Below are 12,859 nucleotides of genomic sequence, written 5' to 3'. Positions count from 1 at the left end.
GCCTTATATGCCAATCCCTTCTTTATGGGAGTTATTTGTGTAGCCATGTCTGGTTTGGCTACCAGTTGCCCTCCTTGACATGCAAGCTCTGGTAACAGTGCAGACAGTGTCAGGACCAATAATACTGGGTTTTCCCACAGTAAGCACCTGCCTTGAGTAACAGGGGAGGAGGCGGGCTAAGGCCTGTATTCTGCCCAATCCGGGCTCAGACCTTGGACCTTCCCCCCTGGTACTTAAGAGACTGTGCACCTACATTTAATTTGTGCGTCTCTCATCCTTGATAGAGACAGGACTCACACAGAGGTGTACTGAGCACTGGCATCTGCTGTCCCCTCCCCTTGTGGGAGTGGGGTGAGTACCTTTCCCCTGACTCTATTAGGGAGTCAGGGAAGAGCAAGGACTGCCCCTGGTGCCCTTGGCCTGGGGTGGATGTCCAGGGACCCTCCTGAGTTTTGAGACCTATTTGACTGTGCTGAATCAGATACAAGTTGTGTTGCTGTGTATGCAGAGAGACAATAACGTTTTCCAGTTAACTATACTCCTGCCTGGTGTGCAATCTATCAGGGGGAGTGGAAGTACATTCTCCTGCAGGGATTGTTTCCACATCCCTGGAGCCTGCAGCAGGTGGAGCCGCTGTACCATGTGAGATAAAGATCAGTAATCTACCCCAGGCCTGTCCTGTCTTCCCCAATGACAACGGCGGAAAGCTCAGCATCCTGTGAACCAGCAGGTAATCAGCACAACACAGCTAGTGGTAGCGTGATCTCCCAGAGGGTGGGGAAACACCGTTACATTTGTATATCAGTCAACCTCTTTGTAATTATATTATACAGGATGCTTAATACCCCTAGCATGATGTTACAAAACTTTAGTGTTCCACCTCCTCGTGCTGAGTTCCAGATGGGCCAGCAGCAGACGTGTCTACTCTATACATTGTTGTAGTGAGCAAATTTTGCCATCACATCTCTGCAAGTTGCAGTATATCTACGTCCTTACATTATTGCAGAGCTAGTATAGCATGCAGAGTTACGTATACTTCCTGTGTAAAAGACTGCAATCAATAGTCCATCTTTGTAGCTTTGGCAAATTTAAGAAACGTTTATTCAAATGACTACAGTACATCAGGTGAATGCTTCTTAGGCAGAATATGTTAACACCAGCTACGAGTTGATAGCTTTATTCACACATGTCAAGCTGAGAAGAATATTGGCAATACTTGCCAACACTTAGACATGATATTCTTACTCTGAACTGTGTGTGACACTTTTTTTAACCCCCTATACTAGGAGCAGGCACCTCTAGTCCTCAATGGCAAACAACATGTCAGGTTTTCAGGATATCCCTGCTTCAGCACAGGTGTCTCGATCAGTGACTAAGTCTTCACCCCTACACTATACCCACCATATCTTCATTAAAGTGTGTATGGTAAAGTATTGGACATTTGTACAGGATATTCACTCATGGCCACTTGATGTCACTGTTGATACAATTTTTAAATATTTAATGCAAGAACTGTTAACTAACTGTGGATGCACTTACGTGTAAGGGGCTGTGAAGTCAGGAGATACTTGATGCAATAAACTACCCTGTAATGTTATGTGTATTAAATCAGTGTCAATAATATTACCTGTGTAATTCCAGAAGTGTATGCAACATATCGCCTTCCTATGCACATTGACAGCAAGGGTTCTGCAAATATCCTACAGTATGTGTTGAACTTTTTATTATCAAACATTTCAATAATGTGCTGTCCAAAGGCAGTATGTACTTTGTATGTACATCTTCCTATTATAATGAAGAAGATGAAGGTGGGTCTGCTAAAGGGAGAGAGAGTGGCTCGTGAGAAAGGCTGACACTGTGACACTGAGTTTGAATATGAGACACAAAGGGGCCTGATTCAAATCCTTGTGTCGGCTTCTTGTGACCTTGGTGAAGTCACTTTATCTCCCTGTGCCTCAGGCACCAAAAACGTAAGCTCATCTTCACAGGGAATGTTTCTGTAAAATTCATATGTTCTGCGTGCTATACTGTAATTGTGAAGTGATTTGAGTCGCATTGGGAGAAATGCAATATATATGAAATAAAGTTAATATATTGTTATTATTAAATGGATGATTTTTATGTTGTATTTGAAAATATTGATTCTCAGCAATGCTTATTTTTTCATATATACGGAGATGCTCCCACAGCTGTCTGCATTGTGTATTTGCTATCAATCCAAACTATGAATAAAGTACACATACTTTACATTTTGCACAGGGAGTTTCAATGTCAGTATTGTTGCACAAAATAACATACAACTGGATCCTCTTGATAATACTGATGATATATTCATTTTTTTTATCTCCATGAATCCCTTTATTTATCTACGATTCAGTTAATTAGTGGTACAGTAAACATAAAGGTGAATTCTATTTAAAAGGAAAAATATATATTTGTTGTTGCTCCGAAGGCTGTGTTGAATAATACTAATTCAGTCCATTATCACCTTGATGAAGGCCTACTGTATATGGCTGGAACGTTGTTTTTTCTTTATGTAAAATTAACACTATTTTTTATTGAAAGTACAGCTTGGAGTGCTTGGAGATCTTCCCAACTTTGTGAATAATAATAAACCACAGATGTTTTGTGGTTTGCCTGGGAACCCACCAGTAACCAGGACATTCTTCTGGGATCCCATGATTCATACTACTTTTCTAGCACGCAGAACTGACCCCCAGCCCACCTGTCAAACACACAAATACATATCACTTCTTTACTGATCTTGATTCATATCTTGGGAGTGATATCTGAGAAGGGAAATCCATATAAAAATGACAAACATGCTGGACATGCTGTTAACACCATATCATCCAGGAAGTATGCATAAATCAGCACAGAGGTGTTGAAAGGAGAGGCAGAAGCTGCTTCTTCTATGCATACCTCAAGCATGCTACAGATACATAGATCATGTTGGTTGTTTTTTATAGACAAGAGGGGCTGTACTCAATGTTCTGGACAAGAGGGAGCTACAAAGATACATTGAACTAGGTGCAATTGTTGGCACAGAATTGCTCCAACTTAACCTTGATACATAGACGCTGGTATGTGCATGGAGATTAGGCTGTCTAATGAGTGTGTGGGTTGAATTGAGTGCTAATCCCTTTGACGCGATTTCACTTGTGTGTTTTATGTCACTATTAATTATAATACTAGAATGTAGCTGCTTTGCACTCTGTATCTTGACAAAGGTGAGTCTGCCCCTAAACGTTAATAATGAAAGAATACGTTTGTGCAGAGTTGCCCAGTCTTTCAAGTGATGTATCCTGTGGTTGTGGCAGAAACACAGCTGGTAGCACCCACATTTTTGTGTGTTGATGAATGTGTTTGGGAAGGAGTGCGTTTCAGCACTATATTCTACTAAACAGTGTGTGGGGTCAGCAGGGAGTGTTCTCCCAAGCAATATGGAGGCAGATGTGAGTTCCCGGAAAACTGTAAGAGTGCAGGGAAATGAGAGCCTAAACTAGGCTGCCAATGGGAGGGCATTGCCAGCTACCCAAGTGATGAATGAGGACTAGACTAATACATGAGGAAAGTGCCAAAGGGATGTACATATTAAGGATGGGCACGTTTGCTGTTTCAAAGTACAAACTTTGCGATTTGACTATGACGAAAGCGCGGTTTGAGAATTTGACGTACAATTCCAACTCTGAGTCGACTTTTAGAATGAATGTTCAAATTAGAGTGATATATATATATCAATTTTTTTTAATTAAAATGCTTGAACTTTGCAAAAATAGTGCATATTTTTGCTAAACATTTGAAGATAAAAATTCTAAAAACAAATTTGGTTTGTTTCCATTATTTAAAAAAATAAAGCCAAAACTAGTAATGTTTTTAGAACTAAAGCCACAAACCAAAACACCAAAACTCCTGAAAAAGCAAAGGCGAAACGCACAGGGTTGATGCATTTTGGCAGAGGAAAAAGTGTACCCGAAGTGACGTCACACAATTCAGAAGTGTGGCACCTGCACGGACGTGAGGATAATTTATATTCTGATGATCACCAGAGGAAATTGTGAGTGTCTCGCCTGTTTTTTTTTAAAGATATTTAATAAAATAATATAACACTATTTTATGCTCTGTCCTCTCTTTCCTTTATGTACTGTTGGGTATCCTGAATTGAGGAGCCAGAAGAGAAGATTTGATAAAGGCTACGAACAAGAAAAAGTCTTGTGAGTGTGTATCTCACCTTTTTGCTTTTAATTTCTTAATTCAAAGCACTATATGACCAGGGTCCTAGCTATCTGAGAGAGCATCTAATTCCCTACACTCCCGTCCGCTCACTTCAATCTGCAGAGGAAGGACTCCTAACAGTTCCCAGAATCCCCTTGACTTCTTTTGGGGCCTGAGCTTTTAGCCATGCTTCTCTCACACTTTGGATCAGTCTGCCTTGTACAGTTTCTAGAGGTCCCCTCTCTGGAAATCTATAAGAACAGGCTCAAGACCTACATGTATAGCCAGGCATTTAATTAATGAACCACACCCGCATTGAATAGCTACAGTACCATTCCATCCTGTATTGCATCTTTCCTTGTATTTTGTCTCTTTTATAACCTTAAATGTTTTCTTCTTTTTCCTTTTTTGTAACTATGTAGTGATTTGTATCCACTTGGGAGAAAAGCGCTATATAAATAAAATTATTATTAATATCAATAAATGCAAATTATTGTTCTCACGTATATCATTTTTGTAAACGGAAAGGGTGTTTTTTTAAAGTTTTTTTTTAGCTCCACTTCAATATTTTACCATTGCAACTGTTCTCCCTTTATACATATATACATAAGTATGTATAGATCGTTCGGGTACCACATGTAAAGTGAATGTGTCACTTTAAGAAACAAGGCACATCCATACTTTATGGCATCCCCTTGCAACAACATATGTCTTCAAACTGAGTTGACCCTATTTTACTGCTGAGAGCTGCTCCAAAATGTGTTATTTACTCATCAATCTTCAGTGTTGTTTCACATTATGTTCTTCCTTGTTGTATGATAGCTCAAGATCTTAGGACTGAAGAGCAGCATATTTTACTCATTATTAAACTTCAGATCAGAACATCTGTTCACAGTATGTTCCCTTCTCTGATTTTATTACTGTTTTACATGTGTTTAGTGACTTGTTGACATTGTACAGTAACCTCAGTCTAACTATCATTATATAGATTAGTACATGATAGATACACCGGCAAAATATGACACACGTTGAAAACTAATGAGGACTCAAAGCTAAATATTTTACAGCAATTAAACCAATGTTTTGTACGTGCTTAAAAGGTTTTGCTATTAATGTCTTACCGTGTTCACTTTGAGAAATGACTGTTAGTATTAATGACCAAAGCAATAAGATCAAAGTGTTCTGCTCACCTTAACTATGATTAACCATTCACAACACAAACTTATTTACTAATGTGCTAATTATAAAAGTTATAAATTACAATATATTGGGCAACAAATCATTCTCTCCTTGTGCCCTGTTGCCTTTGAATCGCTGATTTCAACAACAATAATTAAAAACAGGAAAACAATGAGTATTAGGACTTGCCAGAAACATTGTAGTGGGAGGTAAAAGTTTCACTTTCATTAAGTTCAGTAACCAACACTTCAAAGAGAAGGACTGCCCTTCCACAGTTTCAAAGAAACGTGTACATTTGATAAGGGGTGCAGGTGGGGCCCGAAATGTTGTGTATTGTGTTCATTTTGCAATAAAAATGCCTGAGTATATGGCCTGGGAGCTCCATTAAGCGATTGCGCCTCTGAATCTCACACTCAGAACTATTGCTGTCCATGGTGGAGGATGGAGCAGCAGGGGCTGGCTGGAACATTTTAACCTGGGGATAAGCCCAACCACCTGGCCCAAGAGTCCGGCTGCCCACAAACCATACACAGTGACACACCAGAGACACACACCATACGCACATGCATGCATACACCATACAATAAGCAAGCTCCATACACCATACACACGCACAATAAACATGCATAATGTACCAGACACACACATCATATACATACACATACTGCACACACATGTATGAACTTACACAATATGTACAGCATGTCCCTATGACAAATATCATACATGCAGTCTGCAGCACCACACATACTATTCATGTTTAACCCTTCTTGCCTGGCTCTAAAGGATTTTACATCAAGTTGAACTACAGAATATGAATGGCATACCGTAGTCCGTCATACCTGCTCAGATTACATTTCTTTCAAAAACCAGGCGAGACACTCACAATTTCCTCTGGTGATCATCAGAATATAAATTAGCCTCACGTCCGTGCAGGTGCCGCACTTCTGAATTGTGTGACGTCACGTCTGGTACAATTTGGTATATTTATATATATATATATATATATATATATATATATATATATAGCAGATATTACCAGATCTTCATCCGGAAGAAGAGACAGCACACAGCCAAGTTGAAATGACAATATATTGAGGTAACAAATACCAAGGCACTACATCTGACGTTTCGGTCAGCTACATGTGACCTTCCTCATCACTGAGGAAGGTCACATGTAACTGACCGAAACGTCGGATGTAGTGCCTTGGTTTTTGTTACCTCAGTTTATTGTCATTTCAACTTGGCTGTGTGCTGTCTCTTCTCTCCGGATGAAGATCTGGTAATATCTGCTGTTTCAATATCGCATATGGGATAAGCATCACTGTATCATTGTTTACAGAGTGACTGCTGCCTTGTTTCATATATATATATATATATATATATATATATATATATATATATATATATATATATATATATATATATATATATATATATATATACACACACATACACACACACACACACACACACCATACATACAGTATATAGACTTACAGTGGTGAGAATATATATGTGGGCCACTTGGGATTTTCACCTATTTCAAACGTGCCGTGACAGTCCGAAATGCGTAGGGAGGGAGGAGCTTAATCGTATTGCCGGTCAGTGTGGAGTGCTCAAAGCACTTAGGTCCCTTGCAGTCAAGATCCACCTGTGGTGGATGTGTGAAGAAGGCGCTACTGCGCATGACAGAAGTCCAAACAGGTCCCGGATGATACAAAAAGCTTTATTGACAACACACCTGGGGGCTACACCACGATCTCCTCCTCGAGGAGGAGATCGTGGTGTAGCCCCCAAGTGTGTTGTCAATAAAGCTTTTTGTATCATCCGGGACCTGTTTGGACTTCTGTCATGCGCAGTAGCGCCTTCTTCACACATCCACCATTCGCATCCATTGAGGGCAGCACGCGGACACTGGAAGAGAGGCGCGAGCAGGACCCAGACCGGAGTGGAAAACTAAGGTAAGAGATTTATTTCTTTTTTACCTCTCCACACACTCCGGTCACCCTAGGGTCTTTTATATGCTCCCTCACACCCAGAGACATGGCAGATTGACACCTTCGGTGCCTACTGTTAGGCTGAAGCGCAGGACAGCATTTTGTCTATTTGAAGATCCACCTGTGGCAATGTTTGCTGAGAGCGAGACACACAGCATTTATTCTGCCTTCAATTTATCACTAGTTTCTCCATGTGACAGTGTCTGCATTATGTGTTTATGTTGGTATTTAAGGTGTCGCTTCCTGACAGGATACATAGTCATCAATGCATTATCATTTCTTACACTACGCATTATGCGTTCTATGGCTGAGTGCTTTCAGCATTTATATACTGACTTTTTTGTTTGTGCAAATTATTATGCTTTGATGCATTGTTTCACTTTCTATGTGTTGCTGATTTGTAACTGTACATACGCCCATAATATATATTTTCTTTAACTGTGCATGCAATGTCTTGTATATAATGTATACCCTGTTCATTTATGTAACTGTATTTGTAACCATGTATTATTTGTCTTAACTCTGTGCCCAGGACATACTTAAAAACGAGAGGTAACTCTCTCACTGTATTACTTCCTGGTAAAATATTTTTATAAATAAATAAATAATTATTTTCTCTGTTATTATCTCTGTGAATTGTTCCGGTGCATGGTGTGTGAGACTTACCTGGCGGAGCTGGTCGGACTCGGCAGATGTACCACGTGGGGTTTGTGGATTTTGGGTGGAAGCCGTTGGCCAAAGCACAGCTTGTATCCACTGCATGTATCAAGATACTATCTTGTAAGTAGGCAATCTGTGTCTCTGCAGTGAAAGTGCCCGCTGTTCCTTTCCACTACGCAAAACGTGTGTTCCCTTTGTATTTTACAATAGGAGGATAACCAGCGACAAAGAAGATCTGTCTGGATTGCATCAAATGGCTGAACTTTTTGGGATTTGGTTTCTCTTTGGACTTACATACGGACATTGGGAATCGGTATTTATACTATTTTTTGCACCGGGGACTGCATTTCCTTCTTCATTTACTGCTTTGTAACATGTTCCCTGAGAGATCTTGTATATGAGGGTCCCTTTGGCAGCCATTCCTACTAGAAGTATCCACCATAAGGGATTTTTCTGTTATATCCATATGCTAGTTTTCACACTTGAGTAATGGTTTGTGCACTAGGCACTGGTCACCTTATTGGTTTATTTATTTAGGTTAGCGCTTGTTGTATGTATTTCGTTAGTGACTCTAACATTTACTGTATGCTGTAACATCGGGCAAGGGGAGAGACTCTACAATAATACCTTTTTCTTGAACAGAACTAGTGGAGACCCCCACAAAACTCATACCAAAAAACCCCATCACCCAATTCATAATAAAAAGACCCCACCCCCAATACATATTAAAAAGACACCCACCCCCCATACATATAAAAAAGACCCCCACTCCCCCCAATACATATAAAACAGACGAGTAAACTTCTCCAACAGCAGTCAGAGCGATAACGAAGCACAGCCGTGAAAAAAAGGGTATGGACATGGGTGGTGACTAGAAAAATTTTATTAGAACAGACATGTGTAGCTGATGGATCCTCTGACGCGTTTCAGCCCTCAGGCCTTTGTCAAACTCTTTGTCAAACCCTCAACTCTTTGACAAAGGCCTGAGGGCTGAAACGCGTCAGAGGATCCATCAGCTACACATGTCTGTTCTAATAAATTTTTTCTAGTCACCACCCATGTCCATACCCTTTTTTTCACGGCTGTGCTTCGCTATCGCTCTGACTGCTGTTGGAGAAGTTTACTCAGATGTTTACTGCCTATGCACGCCGGACTACCGCTGTACACGGAGGAGATTGCCGCTGGTCAGGTGACAGCCGTGCGTGACATCATCATCACGCCGGGAGAAGCGGTGCCTGTTCCAGACAAGCCGCCGATCTGAGGCACTACACCGGGCATCCCCCCACTTCGTTCTCACTGAAGGACACCACCGCCGGTCACTTGACCGCCCCATGTGACCTTTCAGTCACAGCAGGGTTGGCGGTTTAGCAGCACATCATTGCCACTGAGCACTGCAACAAGACGTTTAACCTCCAAACCGTGAGTTATGCAACCTATAGTGCCCAGAGCTGGGCCAGTTGTCATTCATATTTCATAGGTTTTACCTTCTATGCAGCGGTTGTTTTATCTATTCTGACACACCTGATAGGATATACACGTGTATCCGATACAAAATGCCATATAAAACAGACCCCCACTCCCCCCCAATACATATAAAGACCCCCACTCTCCCACAAAACATATAAAACAGACCCCCACTCCCCCCCCAATACATATTAAGACCCCCACACCCCCACAATACATATAAAGGCCCCCACGACATATTAAAATTAAAAGGGTGTGTGGCGAGCACGCGCATTTTAAGTGAAACTTCTTTATGTTTTGTCACTGAAATTGTAATTATACTCTCAAAAAGTTTTTAACTCAATCAAAAACATAAAAAACTAAATACAATTTCAGTGGCAAAACACAAATAAGTTTCACTTAGAACGTGTTTATTGTTTTAACATGTCCTTTTTTTAAATGCTCCAGCGATGATCTACTATTCAAAATGGCTCTTTTCACGCCTTTCTGCGCATGTGTATTCCTCTTGAAACGAGGGAGGTGAGTGGGGGAGGGAGGAAGGTGAGTGGGGGAGGGAGGAAGGTGAGTGGGGGAGAGATAGAGGAAGGTGAGTGGGGGAGGGAGGAAGGTGAGTTGGTGGGGAGGTAAATGGAGAAGGGAGGTTAGTGAAAGGAGGGAGGTGAGTGGGGGAGGGATAGAGGAAGATGAGTGGGGGAGGGAGTAAAGTGGGTGGGAGGAAGATGAGGGAGGTTAGTGAGGAAGGGGAGTTGGGTTGGAAGTGGGGGTAGGAGGAAGCTGAATGGGTGAGGGAGGTGAATGGAGAAGGGAGGTGAATGGAAGAGCAAGGTGAGTGAGAGGAGGGAGGTGAGTGGGGGAGGGATAGAGGAAGGTGAGTGGGGGAGGGAGTAAAGTGGGTGGGAGGAAGATGAGGGAGGTGAGTGAGGAAGGGGAGTTGGGTTGGGAGTGGGGGTAGGAGGAAGCTGAATGGGTGAGGGAGGTGAATGGAAAAGGGAGGTGAATGGAAGAGCAAGGTGAGTGAGAGGAGGGAGGTGAGTGGGGGAGGGAAGGAGAATGGGGAGGGAGAGAGGCTGCTGCTTATGTACTGTAGCTCCTCCCCAGAGGCATAGAGGTTTAAGCAAGGAGAAAACAGCCAGAGCAGTAGTGTGGAGCCCCTCTGCTTCCTCCTATAGTAGCAAGCAAGGAAAGTGCAGCCTCACTGGCTGTTCCTGGTTGAGTGACCGGCTGCTCAGCCTATCAGAGAGGGAGAGCAATGATCAGCTTCACTGCTTCTGGTCCGTTGGGCCTGGGACACAGAGTTGCCAGGCCTGGGACAGTTGTCCCAGATCTCCCCCTGTCGACGGCCCTGCATATACATACACTTACCATTACCAGCACACTGCAGAGAGGCGCAGCCTGGGAGAGGAACCGCTGTGTGAGCCCTGTGTGAGCGCTGTGTGAGCCCAATGGCTTGAATCTGTATAGAGCTGCACACAGACACTGCTTCTATCCTCCCTGCAACCGGCCCAATTATACACGGTCTGACCTACCCAGCAAGGCAACAGCCTACCTGCCCCCCAGGCCAACCCACTCCTGCGGAGGGATCACGGTATCACCTCTGGGAGAAAGTGCATGTCATTATCACTATCACCTGGTATAGTTAACTTTTTACTGGAAAAAACATGGATTAACCTTATGTTATTGTCCCTTAATGACACACCGTTAGTCTTAATGTGAAGTTAAGTTAGATTAACGTCACGGTAAGTGACTTAACGAAGCTTTGCGGATCTGGGTCTTAGGCTGCACTTATAGTGCCGGCGACAGCGATGTCGTGCCAAAACAAATGCATTGCCGCCATAGCGTGCGCTTATAGTAAGCGCAACGTGACGGCTTGGTCGCGACCGCTGGAAGTCATCTCAATTTTATTTTTCCAGCGCCCGTAGCCTGACGTCGCCGGCACTATAAGCGCAGCCTTAGTTTAATACTCGAGAGACGCTTTGATCATCCTCTTTACGGCTCAGTTTGGTTTATCACAAAGCCGCCTTTCCATTTCCCACATGGGAAGCTGCAGTCTTTCTCTATAAGCCCTAGTTTTTGGACTGGACTCTCACAGTCGAGTGTATGGGAACTTTCTTTCCATACAAGTTTATTTGTCTTCACATGTTTATCTTTCCATTTGCATCCATATAAATCTGCCTTGTTTTTTTTTTTTTTTTTACTTTATGTACTACAGCTATATATATTTGTCCTTGATATTCTTATTAAAACCTTGTCATCGTGGAATACTTTTCCAGGTTTTTAATATGATCTGTCTCTTTCCAATTATTTGGTAAGCGAGAAGAAAACATTTTTGTATGTTGACAATGCTAAGGGGAGGAGGCCTGTTCTATACTAATTGTGTGAGACCCACTGATTCAGCAAATACCATTACTGCTTTACTAAATGAGATACAGCTGTTCTTTGAAGCTCAGGTTCCTCCTGCATAACACATTATTGACTCAGCCAACAAAATCTTGACTGTATAATGATCCTTAGCAAAATTGCTAGATATAGAACTGTTGATTTTTTTGGCTAATCCAAAGTAAATAGCATATTTATGATAATCTTGTTTCAAAGCTGCATTTGGGACAATTTACCATGGCCCTTGGCATTATTACTTAAGAAAATAGTTTACTTATAACGTGCCAATACATTCTGCCATGCAGTAGAAAGCAAGCTTAATGACAGCAACATCAAAATAACATAACGTACCAAAAATATCAAAAGAAGTTAGATGGATTAGGTTTCTCATTAGAGGATATGGTTTTATTTCCAGAGGAAGAGTACAGTTGGAACATTAATTGTTTTACTGGAGGGAGCAAGATAAGTCAGGGCCGCATTGCATGACTATACCACCTTTTATTGGAATTGGGTGGCAGATATCATAGGACAATGGGGGAAGTGGAAGACGTAAGGAGAGTGTTTGAGTAGACGGAGCTGAGAGGGTGAGTCTGGTGTGAATCAGGAAATGTTAAAGGTGGGATGCTATTTCGGGCAAAGCCTTGGAAGTTGAAACAGGCTTAAATAACCAAAGTTTAGATTTTAAGCTGAACAGAGAGGGCATGTGCTGTAGGAATTGGAAAGCCTTTGTCGTTGAGAAGTTTAGAAGAGACGACGATCTTGAATGTAATACTTAAAGATATAGAGAGTAGTGACATCCATGAACACGAGCGCCACACTTCCCCATAAAGTGTGAAAGCTTCTTTTCTATGGATACCTTGTGAGTTTGATAACCACTTGTTTTTTTTTTTTATCATTGTATTATGCTATGGGTGTCTTTGTGCTTTCTTCTTCTGTTTTGTTACAGTACATGTTCTGTAGAGATG

This window comes from Ascaphus truei, chromosome 14, assembly GCF_040206685.1.
Source record: "Ascaphus truei isolate aAscTru1 chromosome 14, aAscTru1.hap1, whole genome shotgun sequence".
NCBI classification, from domain to species: domain Eukaryota; kingdom Metazoa; phylum Chordata; class Amphibia; order Anura; family Ascaphidae; genus Ascaphus; species Ascaphus truei.
The sequence above is the reverse complement of the archived record's forward strand: the minus strand, read 5'-3'. Positions refer to the sequence as shown.